At 45.4% G+C, this 14950-nt stretch overlaps 1 pseudogene; it reads left to right on the plus strand.

Annotated features, from left to right (window-relative positions):
- LOC133381710 (zinc finger protein 208-like) overlaps window positions 1–14950 on the plus strand; it is a 30810-nt pseudogene continuing 15860 nt past the window's right edge.

Here is a 14950-nt window from a genome sequence, read left to right on the forward strand (position 1 = left end):
CTGTTGCCCTTCCAGGGTCTGGTGACCTTTGAGGAGGTAGCCGTGTATTTCACGGAGGAGGAATGGGCCCTGCTGGATCCCGACCAAAGAGCTCTGCACAGGGAAGTCATGGAGGAGAATTATGAGACGGTGGCCTCTCTCGGTAAGGGCACTTTCCCCCCTTGACTGATGAATGTTGAAGGTATGGATTTAGTACCTGTGCTATTTAACCTTCCACTGCAGGGATGCTGTCCACCTGCTTTGCATGTAGAAGGTCCGAGGTTTAGTCCCTGGCAGCTCCAAGAGGGGTGAAAGGATCCGGTAGGAGGTGCTGGGAAAGGTCTTTCTCTGCCTGACATCCACAGCTAGTTGCTGTAAGCAGGTGGGACTAGATGGACCAATTCTCTGATCTGGTAGAATGCAGCTTCCTCTGTTCTTGGGGCTTTTTGTTCATTCAGTGCGAAAAGTGCCCCTCGCTGCCGCCTTCTGCTGCCCCATGATGATAAATCTTACCTTGCAGCAGGAGGAGGAGAGGGCAGGAGCTCCCAAATTCCAGCAGAGCATCTTCTCCTGCATCCTCAACAGATGATTGACACTCTGTGCCTTGTACTCTAACCTCCCAGTGGGAAGAGATTCTCCCGGGAGCACCTCCTGCCTCCTCCCTCTTCCTTCCTCTGCCCAAAGGTCAGCTTTTGTCTTTGAAGCAGGAAGAAGCGGCAGTTTGGAGAAGAGGAAGCGGAGGTGGAGGCTACAGTTTGTAGGGAATGACCTCCAGAAGACAGGACAGAGAGCAAGATTTAGCTTTGCCAGCCCTGGTGGGAAGTCTGGAAACAGAAATGGAGCACAGAGACTCTTTGACTCAGGCAGGGACACAGCGAAGATAGGAGGCAAGAGGGACCCCGAGAAAGGCTCCTTGGCAGCTGGAACAAGGGCCGTTCCCTCAGCTAGCAGAGATCCCGGGAAAGCAGAAATTGCAGCAGCAACCTTGACGGGACCTTTGTTGCAGCAGGAAAGGGTCCAGAGAAGGCAGGAAGCTGAGGTACGGAAGGAAAAGCAGGGGAGGGTGATGGAGTCAGACCCCAGTTGACATGTGGGGCTAAGATAGATTTCAAGCAGCAAAAGGAACCGCACAAACTGGAACCCAGAGTGGGACCAGGAGTTCAGTTTTATCCACTTTTGGGAAAGGTTTCAAAGCAGATTCCCACATTGGTTAGCTGAGGGAGTTGTCTCTCCTGACCAGGTCATGTCCTGTGCATACGACTTGCAATGTCATCTCAGCTGAGAAGACCAATTTTACTCCTTAGGCTACTTTTTCCCATCAGGCCTCTTTGTTTCTGTTGGAAAGTGACCCATATAGAAGCCATTTTTAAAGCTCATATTATCAATATTGAGCTGGAGGGTCTCCGAGACTCATAAAGTAGTAGCCAGCCAACAACACCCTCACCTGTATGAATCTCCCGTGCTTTAAGATCAGCAGATGAGGCCTTCCTGGTGGTCCCTACACGGGATGAGGTACATGGTGATTTTTCAGTAAAGGCTCCTTGACATGGAACATTCTCCCTACGTCGGGCCTCATCTCTTTATACTTCCATGCCGTCGGTGAAGACACATCTTTTGGGGAAGGTGTTCAGAGGAAGACAGACCCGAAATTCCTGCTGCTTCTTATCTACTTCTTCTTTATTATAAACTGTCCTGTCCAAAAAGGTGACGTATAATTCACCTACATGACAATGAATAAGTAAATATCCACTAATAGCAGAGCTGTAAAAAAATGGAAGAAAATAACGAACTGATAACAGAAACCAGCAATGCGCAATATTGCACCTCATCTTCGTCTCTTCCCTCCTGCAGTAGCAGAAGCAAGACAGGCGTGTCCGTGTGTGATATACATAATAGTTTTTGCCGGCAGTTAGGTCTGACCAGGTGAACCAAGTGGCCAGAGATCCCAGCCAAGAATCTTTTTAGGTCTAGGAATATCTAATGGCCGATCAAGAAAGGAAATCTTTATCAGTGTCTATGTATAATTAACACGTCTAATTTACTATACTTTGTGGACATAGCCACATATCAGAACATAGGTCTTACACAGCACATACAAAGGGGATGTACGCTAACGTGTTGCATTTCAAAGGACAGCATAGGTCACATTGATTTCCATCTGAAAAGGAGTGATCTCACCTTTGCTGCGTGTGGACCTTAACACTCAGAGCAGGTGGTTCTTTCTTCGACCAGTGTCACGGACAACTGGTAAAAATCCCCAAGGCTGTCTGTCTTTTATAGCTCTAGTTTGTATCTATCTAGACCAGGGTTTCCCGACCTTTGAGCCACAGATGTTGTGGGACTACAACTCCCATCAGCCCCATCCAGCATGGCCAATGGTCAGGAATTATGGGAACTGTAGTCCAGCAACATCTGTGGACCAAAGGTTGGGAAACCCTGATCTAGACTCTGTCAGTTCATGCTCATATTACAACTATACTCTTGTTTCCATCATTTGAACTCTCATCCTAACCTGCATCTTGATGCTGATGTTGTATTCTGATAAGTTCTCTTGACTCACCCCTGTACAGCTCCAGCCATATATAGACATGATCATTGGCTGAATGCCCGGACTCCTTATACAATGTTGATACTTTACGGGAAAGAATTTATTTTGGAACTACTGTAAACAAAACTCAAAGGAAAAAAGACACTTTAACTGGCAGCTTGTCTTTTTACTCATGTTTTGGCTTGTATTGTTTGTGCTACTTTTCCACACATAATTTTATGTAAATCAATTATAAAGAATTGGAGATGGCCAATTTCTATAAATACAGGTGGCCTGTGACACAGTGAATTGCATCCGCTGTTGCTGACTTTACTAGGTTCTGCCCTAGTAGTTTGCAGCCTACTAAGAAGCTGGCTTTACTAGGTTCACCCCCAACAGGCATTTCAAGATGAGCTTCATGCCCAGTGGACGCATGTTCACAAGTGCCAGACTGACCCTACTTGGTCCACACAACTCTGTTGTATTCACCGAGAGCAGGACTTACCAGATCAAAATTATACCTTTTCTTATCTATAAAAATCTCTGTTTGTAAGGGCTGAATATTTTCTGGTCAAAAGTAACTAGTCTTGTCTATTTCCTTCAAAGAGTCGGACCTCCATTCGTGTTGGGAAGAAAGAAAAGATCCCTTTATCCAGTATCCCAAAGATGCGACATCAACAGGTAGATGTGCAGCTGCGTTGAGGCCCCATTTTGGTTTGGAAATTGTAGGATTTTTCAGTTCCTGTGTAATATGATTCGTTGCAGATTAATCAGGGTGTGAGTTCTCCTGGAGAACATCTTTGATGTCTTTAAGAAGAGCCTGCTGGATCAGGCCAATGGCAGCATGCCTATAGGAAGCAAGCAAGCAGGACCTGAGTGCAACCCTTGCCCCGTTGGGAGCACAGTGACTGTCTTAAAGCTGCAAAGTGCTCTCTGAAGCACCCTTCCCCCTCCTTTCATAGTGCAGGGAGGGAGGGAAAAAAGGTGCCTTTCAGATGGGCTGCCTGCCAGAGAAGTCCCATGCACAGCCGATCTTTCTAAAAAGCAGTGGCTTCCGAAAGGGAACAGGCACCCACAGCCAAGCTGAGCCCTTGGCTCGCCACCCCACACTGCTTCTTTCAACTTCAGGAGCTGAATGGGGCTGCTTCACAGAGCAGCGCTGAGAGGGAGAAGTGATTTCCATTCATTGGAAACAGCTTCCCCTACCTTGAGCAAAGACTCATTCAACCACTGATCAGCTGACTGGCAGGTGCAAGTGTGCCCCAGTCCAGCAAAGGAGCAATTGGCAGCCCATTTCAAGGTCCTGGTGGTTCTTTTGAAGCCTCACCTTTATCTGCCGCACATCTTATGTCAGATCGGAGGGTGGTGCCTTTATGTCCTCCCTGTAGACTTCCCATTCGCATCTGATCAGGCACTGTGAGGATGCTGGACTAGATATTTATTTTATTTATTTATTTAATTTAATTTATATACTGCCCTAAGCCAAAAAGGCTCTCTGGGCGGTGTACATAAGAGATAAAACAAGCCTATAGAAACCCTAAAGTTATAATTTCTGTTTAATCAGTATCTCTATATTGGCATTATAATTGCATTTAAAGCATCTTCCTTTCTTGCACGTGCGTCCCAGGTTACCTTCCTCAGTTTATCCAGGATGTCTCCCTTTCATCTCTGAAATTAGTTGGTCACTAGCCTTCCACATCACCTTCTTTCCAGGTTACCTTCCTCAATTTAGCTTTCTTGGAGCAAACCAGGATGTCTCCCTTTGCATCCTCCAGCTTGGTACTGTGCTTTGCGTAGAGACATTTAAAATTTCTTGTAACGAATTCACTCTTGCTTGCATTCATTTGTAAAATATCCCCTATACATGATGAAGCTTCATCTCCTTTGAAACTAGATTTTATAGAGTTTAAATCATTTGAACATTGACATGAAATCGAGCCTTCAGTGTCATCGGCCCAGTTCTCTGGAAAGCTCTGCCAACAGAGGTTCAGCAGGCGTCTTCTGTTTTAACTTCGAAGCGCCTGCTGAAAACATTTCTGTTACACCAGGCAGGCAATTAAGAGCATGATCTTTTCACAACACTTGACCTTTGTTTTTATTGTATATTTGATGTTTTTAATTTATGGTGGTTGCCTTTTCTTAACGTGTTGTAAACTGCTTTGACGTTTCTAATGGAATAGCGGTATACAAAGAGCCTATAAATGAATAAATTGATGTGATATCTCTGGAATCAGAAAAACAGCTGGAGCTAAGTGATGCCTTCACGTGCTCCCTGTAGACTTCCCATATGCATCCACTTTGGCACTGTGAGGATGCTGGAATAGATAGGCCTGTGGTCTGATCCAACCGGGCTGTTCATATAAGGAGGGGGAATGGCATCCAGGTTGAAGTTTCCTTCCCATCTGCTGAGAAATCCCCCAAATTAAGATAGCTGGATTGGTTTCCACAGTGTCACTGAATTGAGGTTTTTGAACAGTTTCTTGTCCACAAGAGACATTTGGATCTACATGTCCCTGTGCTATTCATCTCCAGGAGATCTAAGATCGTTCTTTGTTTTGGAGAGAGGAGAATAATTTCAGTTCAGAACTAACTAGCTTATCTGTATCTTTGAAAGAAATGTCAAACCTGGGCTTAGTCTCTTGGCTGGAAGAACAAGATCTAATTGTACAGGGCTTTGATGAAGGGGAGAGATCAGTCGGGCATTCCCCTTACGGTTCAGAGCATCATTGCAAACTCATGTAGTGTTGGTCTTTGGCCATCCCTGTCTTAGCTCAGCTAAGTTTAATCCCTTGAATCTTCAGGTGGAATTTAGAAGTGTCTTTATCTGAAAACCTGCAGAGCAGCTGCCAGCCAGTATTGACAGTACTGAGCTCGAGGGACCAGGGTCTGATTTAGTATATCACAACTTCATTTGTTCCTATATTTCTGTCTGACCGGCTGTTTTGACTGCAGTCAAATTATTATTAAGAATCAAGGAGAAGTGAGCTGTGCCCAGTTTGTCCTGTTCTGCAGTCTTGCTGCCCTTCTCTTCCCCCACACCCCACTTTTCATTGCATACTATTTTAGAAATATATATCACAGTTGTATGGCAGTAGGAGGAAACCCAGACAAATCTGGGCTTAGTGACATCAAGTGTTATATGGACCTGAAAGGAATTTATGTTGCTGTGTGAGACTGCAGGATATTCAGGTAACCTTGCTTTCATCTGGCCATGCAAAGATAAAAGGGGGAGAATAATGGAGATGCAAAAATAGAGAAGCAGATAATTGGGCTTCATCTGTGATGAAATGCTTTGTTTCTGCCTTGAAATTCCAATGTTTTTTTTTCAACCCTCTTCCCCCTCAGCAGGTGACCGGCAGAATGAGAATTATAGAAAACCGCAGATGGTGCCACTGGTAATAGCCAAGGCTGAGAGTCAAAAAGAGATATTTGGAAATCACAGGGGACCAAAAACGTCTGAAAGAAAGCAGCCAAAGAATGGGAGCAAGAAATCCTCTACTTGTCATAGTTTTCATCAAAGAACACACACCGGAGAAAAACCATTTAAATGCATGGAATGTGGAAAGAGCTTCAGTGTAAAAAATAGCCTTACTTCACATCACAGAACCCACACAGGAGAGAAACCATTTAAATGCAGGGAATGTGGAAAAAGCTTTACTCAGAACGATCATCTTACTTCACATAAAAGAACCCACACAGGAGAGAAACCTTTCAAATGCAGAGAGTGTGGAAAGAGCTTCAGTCTAAGCAGTAGCCTTAAATTACATCACCGAAAACACACAGGGGAGAAACCATATAAATGCATGGTGTGTGGAAAGAGCTTCAGTCAGAGCAGTGAGCTGACTTCGCATCAAAGAACCCACACAGGGGAGAAGCCATTTAAATGCAGGGAGTGTGGAAAGAGCTTCAGTCAGAGCAGTCACCTTACTTCGCATCAAAGAACACACACAGGGGAGAAACCATTTAAATGCATGGAGTGTGGAAAGAGCTTCAGTGTAAGCAATAAACTTACTTTACATCAGAGAACTCACACAGGGGAGAAGCCATTTAAATGCAAGCAGTGTGGAAAGAGCTTTAGACACAAGCGGTACCTTACAGTACATGAAAGAACCCACACTGGAGAAAAACCATTTAAATGCAGGGAATGTGGAAAGAGCTTCAGTCAGAGCAGTAAACTTACTTTACATCACAGAACACACACAGGGGAGAAACCATTTAAATGCAGAGAGTGTGGAAAGTGCTTCAGTCAGAACAGTAGCCTTACTTTACATGAAAGAACCCACACAGGCGAGAAACCATTTAAATGCAGGGAATGTGGAAAGAGCTTCAGTCAGAGCATTCACCTTACTTTGCATCACAGAACACACACAGGGGAGAAACCATTTAAATGCAGAGAGTGTGGAATGAGCTTCAGTCAGAGCAGTGACCTTACTTCGCATCAAAGAACTCACACAGGGGAGAAGCCATTTAAATGCAAGCAGTGTGGAAAGTGCTTCAGTCAGAACCATAGCCTTAATTTACATGAAAGAACCCACACAGGCGAGAAACCATTTAAATGCAGGGAATGTGGAAAGAGCTTCAGTCAGAGCAGTGACCTTACTTCGCATCAAAGAACTCACACAGGGGAGAAGCCATTTAAATGCAAGCAGTGTGGAAAGTGCTTCAGTCAGAACCATAGCCTTACTTTACATGAAAGAACCCACACAGGGGAGAAACCATTTAAATGCAGGGAATGTGGAAAGAGCTTCAGTCAGAGCTGTAAACTTACTTTACATCAAAGAACCCACACAGGGGAGAAGCCATTTAAATGCATGGAGTGCGGAAAGAGCTTCAGTCGAAGCAGTGACCTTACTTCGCATCAAAGAACCCACACAGGGGAGAAGCCATTTAAATGCAAAGAGTGTGGAGAGAACTTCAGTCAGAGTGGTAGCCTTACTTCACATCAAAGAACCCACACAGGGGAGAAGCCATTTAAATGCAGTGAGTGCGGAAAGAGCTTCAGTGTAAGCAGTAGCCTGATATTACATCACCGAACACACACAGGGGAGAAACCATTTAAATGCATGGAGTGTGGACAGGGCTTTAGTCAGAGAAGTAAGCTTACTTCACATCAGAGAACTCACACAGGGGAGAAGCCATTTAAATGCAGTGAGTGTGGAAAGAGCTTCAGTGTAAGCAATAGCCTGATATTACATCACCGAACACACACAGGGGAGAAACCATTTAAATGCATGGAGTGTGGACAAGGCTTTAGTCAGAGAAGTAAGCTTACTTCACATCAAAGAACCCACACAGGGGAGAAGCCATTTAAATGTAAGGAGTGTGGAAAGAGCTTCAGTCAGAGCAGTCACCTTACTTCGCATCAAATAACCCATACCGGGGAGAAACCATTTAAATGCAGGGAGTGTGGAAAGAGCTTCAGTCAGAACAGTCACCTTACTTCGCATCAAAGAACCCATACAGGGGAGAAACCATTTAAATGCAGGGAGTGTGGAAAGAGCTTCAGTCAGAACAGTCACCTTACTTCGCATCAAAGAACCCATACAGGGGAGAAACCGTTTAAATGCAGGGAGTGTGGAAAAAGCTTCATAGTAAGCAGTAGCCTTGTTTTACATCACAGAACCCACATGGGAGAAACCATTTAAATGTAGTGAGTGGAAAAAGGTTCAGTCAGAGCACACTTACTTCGCATGAAAAAACACTGTGGAGTAACTTTTTTAATGCACGGAGTATGGAAAGAGATTCAATGAAAGCAGTAGGCTTACATCACAGGGGATACACAGGAGAAACAATTGAAATGTAGGGAGTATGGAAATAACTTCAATGGGAGCTTTATTCTTCATCTTGCAGGCTACATAGATTAAAGCCCTATACAGGTGGGGGCCAGGATGCTTAAAAAATTATCTCACCTGTTATATATGCAGCCCATCACTGAAATCTGCAGAGGATGGCCTCTTACGCATACCATCTCTTTGGGAAGTCCACTGTGCATGATAGAGAAACCTGGCCTTTTGTGTGGTGGCATCTACTTTTTTGAACTTCCTCCTGTTACATATCAGACAGGTGTCTTTTTTGTGTGTGTGTGTGGTGCCTATAGAAGACCTTCCTTTTTCAACAAACCTTTTAAGGGCAGACCTTTATTACTGTTTTTATGGGATTTTAAAATGTTTTTCATTGGTTTGCATATGATTTTTTTATTATTGTTGGTATTTTTGAGATACTTTCAGGGAAGTGATTTATAAATGAAAATAAAATAATACTAGTCCTTGTTTCTAATGGTCTCCTTACTGATTGTTTTCATATAGTTTAGTTTAGCATACAGTTAACTGTTGATTTTATTGATTTTTAGTGTTTTTTAAATGTTGATTTTTTATTGACCATTTTAATGTACATTTTATATCCTTTATAAAATTCTTCTGCAGTGTACACATTTTATTAATATAAATAACTAAAAAATGTATTTTTGTGTATAACATGGTTTTTATTGGCCTCTCAATTGCGGAGTGCCACTGGGATCTATCCTCTCCCCCATGCTATTCAACATCTATGTAAAACCGCTGGGAGCCATCATCAGGAGATTCGGGCTGCAGTTTCACCAATATGCAGATGACACTCAGCTCTATCTCTCGTTTAAGTCCTCACCAGAGTTGGCTGTGGATACCATGTACAAGTGCCTGGATTCCGTAAGTGAATGGATGGGAAGGAATAGGCTGAAACTAAACCGCGACAAGACCGAGGTGTTGCTCATGGGGGACAAGAGAAGGTTGGGGGATATAGACCTGATGTTTAATGGGGTAAGATTACCCCTGAAAGACCAGGTCCGTAGCCTTGGGGTCATTCTTGACTCCCAGCTGTCTATGGAGGCTCAGGTCTCAGCAGTGAGCCGGGTGGCTTGGTGTCAATTACATCTGCTACGGAGGCTACAACCCTGCCTTCCTGTACATCTGCTCCCACGGGTGATACATGCCCTGGTCTCCTCTCGCTTAGACTACTGTAATGTGCTCTACGTGGGGTTACCCTTGAAAACGGTCCGGAAATTACAGCTGGTACAGAATGCGGCACCGCGCTTGATTAAGAACAGCCGTCGCCATGATCATATCACCCCGGTGTTAGTGGATCTACACTGGTTACCAGTTGTTTACCGGGTCCAATTCAAGGTGTTGGTATTGACCTTGAAACCCTATACAGTTCTGCCCAGTTTATCTGAAGAAGCGCTTCCAGCATCACCAATTATGCTGCATGACAAGATCAGCCACACAAGACCTTCTCTCGGTCCCATCAGTTAAAACAGTTAGGCTGGTGAGGACCAGAAAGAGGGCATTTTCGATTGTGGCCCCCACCCTCTGGAACTCCCTTCCTTTCAATCTTCGCCACACCCCCTCCCTGACAGGTTTCCGCCGGGCCTTAAAGACCTGGCTATTCAGGCAGGCCTATGGGGTCTCTGGGGATGGGTCAGTTTCTAATGTTGTTTAATGCTGTTTAATTTTAATTATTATATTTTTGGTTGTATTGTATTTTATCATGATATTGTACGTCGCCTAGAGTGGCCATTTATTCAGCCAGATAGGCGACTCAAAAATAAAATTTTATTTATTATTATTATTTATTATTTTGCTTAGATATTTTTTGTATTGGCTATTCTAACATCTTTCATAAAGTAAAATGAATTCACTAGTTTTCTGCTGATGTATTTTAAATACATTTTCCAAACTGATTTCACTCTGCAGTCTCATCTGGTCTCAGTGCTATTTCCTAGCAGGCAAATGAAGGACCTCACTGTCATCTGGTGCGCATAGAGAAAAGGAGTGAGAATTGGGTTTTGTCAGTGGTCACATAGCCAAATGGCTTCTCCAGGCAATAGAAGGGCCTTTAGAAAAGGCAGCAAAGCTGCAGAAAATCTCTGCTTAAATTATTGGGGGAGGCAGTTTGTTGGGATAGATAGTTCTGGGCCAGATATATGAATGGTCTGGTAACTTCAAACTAATCCATGTTGTGTAACTAATCCATGTTATGCAATTGTTAATGATGCTTCCCTGTAGTTTCTCTCTGGGAAGCAGTATGCCTCTGAATGCCATTTGCTGGGAATCACAAGTGTGAAGATTACTGACTGGGAGGTCAGTTGCACAACTGCTGAACTCGGGGACCAGGTTGCTTGAAGCACTTCCTGTTCCTGTCCCTTCCTGCCTCTTCCTTGGGATCTAGCCAGTAAAAGTGATTAGACTGGTGAGCTGGTGTTGTTGCTGTTGTTCCCAATGTAAATAACAGGTGCAGGTCAGGACCCCACTAGGGATCAACTGCCCTGCACTTTCAATTTAGTGTTGCAAAGCTCATCGTGCAATTGTTTGTTGCATGACTGGTATCTCCTCTAGTTTGGCCCTCAGACTGGCAGTGGCTGTCCAAGGTCCTGTTCTCCAGCCTTCTTGCCTGAGAGCCTTTTGACTGGAAAGTTCTTCTGCCTCCACCTCTTGCTCTCTGTCCAATGAGTAGGAGTCCCTCCCACAGGTTCCAGACTTTAATAACCTTGATTTTGAAAGTAGTTGTGTCAGAAACTCATTTCACAGAAAGCAAACTGGTGAGGTTTGGCCCAGAACTTGAATACAAGGCAGAGGTGGAGTCTGAGCCCAAGCACACAAGAGCACTTCTTTGAACCCAGTTTTTTTCCTGTGATAGCACATCTATTTCACAGAAGGCAAACTCTATTTCTCTCCCCCTTCTGCCAGCCTACTTGCCCCTCCAATCTCTCTTTCTCTCTCCCCAATTCACCAGCCATTCGCAACCTGGTAGCAGCACCAATAGTGCTGCTTAGTGGACCTACAAACAGCAAGAAAGGGTATTGCTGATCACCCCAGAGGTTCCTGGGTCATCCTGTGCTATCTCCCATTTCCCAACAAAAGGAGAGGCAGCAACATGTGTGGTTGGTGAATTTTGGTAGGTCTGGCTGATTGGGAAGTCGCCGTTCCGGACTTTTTTACGTAAAAATGTATTATAGCCCGGAATGGGTATCGGAACGTGGATTGTATGGACGTTTTGTGTCTTACTGCATGCATCCCATGTAGTCATGTGGGACTGGTGAATTTCAGAGGTCTGGCTTGCTAGGAAGTCGCCGTTCTGGGCTGTTCATTCATTCCGGAGGGCATTTTGGTTGTTAAAGTGTCGATAAAAATGCTATCGGAATGGTTTTTGTTCCTAAACGTTGTTCTCATGTGTCTCTAACACATCCTAGTGTTTTTGGCATCAATTTCTTTTCTAAAGAGCCCATTCCGGCGTGTTCCGTTCCAGCTTTTACACCGTCCCTCCTGAACACTTTACTTATTACACACAAATGTGTATATTGTATATATCACACAGCACACACGCACACACCTATCTTGCCACTGTTTCTGAGGGAGGCAAGAGAGGAAGAAGAGGTGCAATATTGGGACAGATGGGAGAGAGGAAACTGTTGGCAGTGGGGGGGCAGAAGCAGCTCTTGCCACTTAGTCCTCCGATGGGTTAAGGCAAGGAGTTCTGGTTCCTGGAGAGGCAGGAAGTCTTAATCACATGGAGGGGGGAGAGCATATTGAAGGGGAAGTGGGGGGGCTGTCTTCATTGGTATTCCGGGTAAAGAAAGTATTAGGCCCAGAGAGGAGGAAGCCGGAGCGTGCAGAGGGCAAAGAGGTGCAAGGGGGGGGATTTGGTATTTTTGTTGGGGGGTGAGGGAAAAGGAGGGAAGAGCCCCACTCCCCCCCTCTTCCTCAGGGGGACCCCTGCTGCATGCAGTCCATTTGCAGAGGGGGGTCCGAAGTGCCGCGTGGTTGGCCTTTCGAGGCCCTCTTGGAAGCCATCGCCCAGGCAAAGGGATGCAGCTGTTGGGGGTTGATGTCCTGTGTTGGTTTTGAGGGCCACAGTTGGGGGAGGGGAGCTGCCTTTGCAATTCGTGGGCCTGACAGGGGACTGGTGGGGGGAGGGGAGAGAGAAGGAAGGTTTGCTTTTTGGGAGGGGGAGGGGGTTGATGGAAGAGGCCCCTCTTCCCTCTGGGAACCCATAGAAAGTGCCCCAGAGCTGGAGGAAGAGCCCCTTTTGGATTTCCTAAACTGGAAGAGGGGCTGGTCAGTTTCCTTCCTGCCAGGCAAGACAAATGGAGGGATGGAGAGAGGAATCTGAACCTGACCAGGGTCTGAATGGGTTTCTAGAAGCTTTCAAGGCAGAGGATGGAGGAAATGGGTGAATAAATGCCCCCTCCTCAGCTGGGCTCCAGGGGAAGGGCTTCTCCAGACATCCCCCTGGAAGTTTGTTTGAGGGGAAGATCAACCCCCTTGGGGTGGACCTCAGCTTCTCTTGCAGGACTGGTCGATCTGTGGCGGTGCTGGGGGCAGAGTTTGGAAAAATTACTGTTTTAAACTACAACTCCCATCAGCCCCAGCCAGCATGGCCACTGGATTGGGCTGATGGGAGTTGTAGTTCAAAAAAATAACTCTTCCAAGCTCTGACTGGGGGTCTGTGTCTCCTGGTGTGGCCAGCCTCCCCCCTGTCCAAAGCACAATATCTTGGCAGTGGTCGCAACAGCCCTGTAATGTGGTCCAGGGTGAGAGCCTGCGGCTAATGTAGTGGTTAGGGAATATTCTTCAACCCAACGGCCACATTTACACACAAGCAGCCTTCGAAGCCCCAATTTCCTCAAGGGCCAGAGTGGGTGGAGCTATGGATGTGTCACTGACATGTGTATAGTAGAGTCTCTTGTAGCCAGGAACAAGTCAGACATTTCTTCAGTGCAATTAATTAATTATTAGATTTATATCCTGCCCTTCCTCCCAGTAGGAGCCCAGGACAGCAATACAGAGCTCTCTAAGGAGCGTGGTCAGAGCACGGGGGGCGGGAGAGAAAAAAACTGCTTTCCCTCCTAAATTTTCCAGTTTTGTTATGGGCCTTCACAACTCTACAGTAGTGTAGTGGCAAATTCAGAAGTGCAGGGTCCATTCATGATGGCCATGCCCCCCTCCCATCCTGTTCCTGCTGGGTTGAGAATGAGATGCATGTTAATGCGTTCTCCCACAGCTAGAAGCCGAAAAGCATGGAAGGGCAAAGTGTTGCCTACTGAGAAGAGTCTCAGTGGCTGACTTCACCTCCTTTCACTCTGATTCACTCTAATTATCAGGAAAGAACAAGGAAGCATGTTAGAAGACTCTTCTCAGTGGCTAATACACTCTCCTTTCTTGCTGATTGGCTCATAGGTTGCTGGAGGCATGGGGACTCTGCTGAGAGCCTGCTCCCAAAAAAGTAAGGGGTCTAAGACCTCTCCCCCCCCAGATCTATGCAGGTCTCTTGGTCTACTTTTGTTCAGCCCAGCCCACCTCACTGGATTGTTGTGAGGATAAACTTTTATGTGCCACTCTAGGTTTCAGACATCCACTCTGTGTGGGACCTTCCACATCTGTGGAAGTGTGTGTGTCTATTTATTGGAATCACAGTTTAATGCTGAACTATGTCCACAAAGACCCAGGTTCAAATCCCTGCTCAAGAGTGAAATTCAGGTGGTGTCCTGGGCCCAGTGACAGTGTTGTTGTGAAGACAAAAGGAGGGGGACAAATTATGTTTCCCACGGAGAGCTCATTAGAGGAAAGCCTGCACAGAAATATAAAAATATATTGAAATGTTTGGATAAACCTATAATAAGCAAATCAACTTATTACCCAAGTTGCTCAACCCTGTGTGGTGAGTTTGCTGTTAAGCTTTCCACCTCGTGCATCACCTCTCCAACTTGGAGTAGTGTTCTGTAACTTGGTGCCCTCCAGGTATGGTTGGACCAACTCCCATCAGCCCTGGACAACATGGCAAAACGCCAGGGATGATGGGAGTTGTAGTCCAGAAATGTCTAAAGGTTAACTCAGATTATACAAGTGGATGGTACCAAATAACGTGTCCTGCTGATCTTGAAATGGATGTATTGCAAGTAGTTCTTCATACTCTTTTCATTGCCCAGTGAGCTGAACCAGACTGAATGCATCTCACTTTTCCTCTCCCCATATTTCTGATGGAAAGACTGGAGGTGTTTTGCATCCCCAGGAAGCTCCAAGATGGAGTCATTTGACCAAATTCACCCCCAGTATTTCTTTACAATGTGTGCAAAACCTATTTTTTTGCCAACTGTCAGGGAGATGACATGGAATTAATATCTGTCCAGATTAAAATTTTAATTATATCCCTGATGAAAAGGGCCCAATAATAAAGCCTGAAATGGTTCACAATGTGACGAAGAAACTCTGTGGGGCTCAGGAATTAAAGACTTTGAGGAAGCAGAAGCAGAGATGAGAGGTGAGGGGTCCGAGATGGGTGAAATTCCTGGGGGTAGCAAAGGACAGAAGAGGTGCCCAAGCATGGAGAAAAGTCTGGAAGAAACTGGAGAATGTTCTGAGAGAGATTTGGGGCCTTTAAGGCCTTTTGCAGATCAAGCATTGTGGGGGAAAA

The sequence above is a fragment of the Rhineura floridana genome, chromosome 3, assembly GCF_030035675.1.
Source record: "Rhineura floridana isolate rRhiFlo1 chromosome 3, rRhiFlo1.hap2, whole genome shotgun sequence".
In the NCBI taxonomy this organism is placed as follows: domain Eukaryota; kingdom Metazoa; phylum Chordata; class Lepidosauria; order Squamata; family Rhineuridae; genus Rhineura; species Rhineura floridana.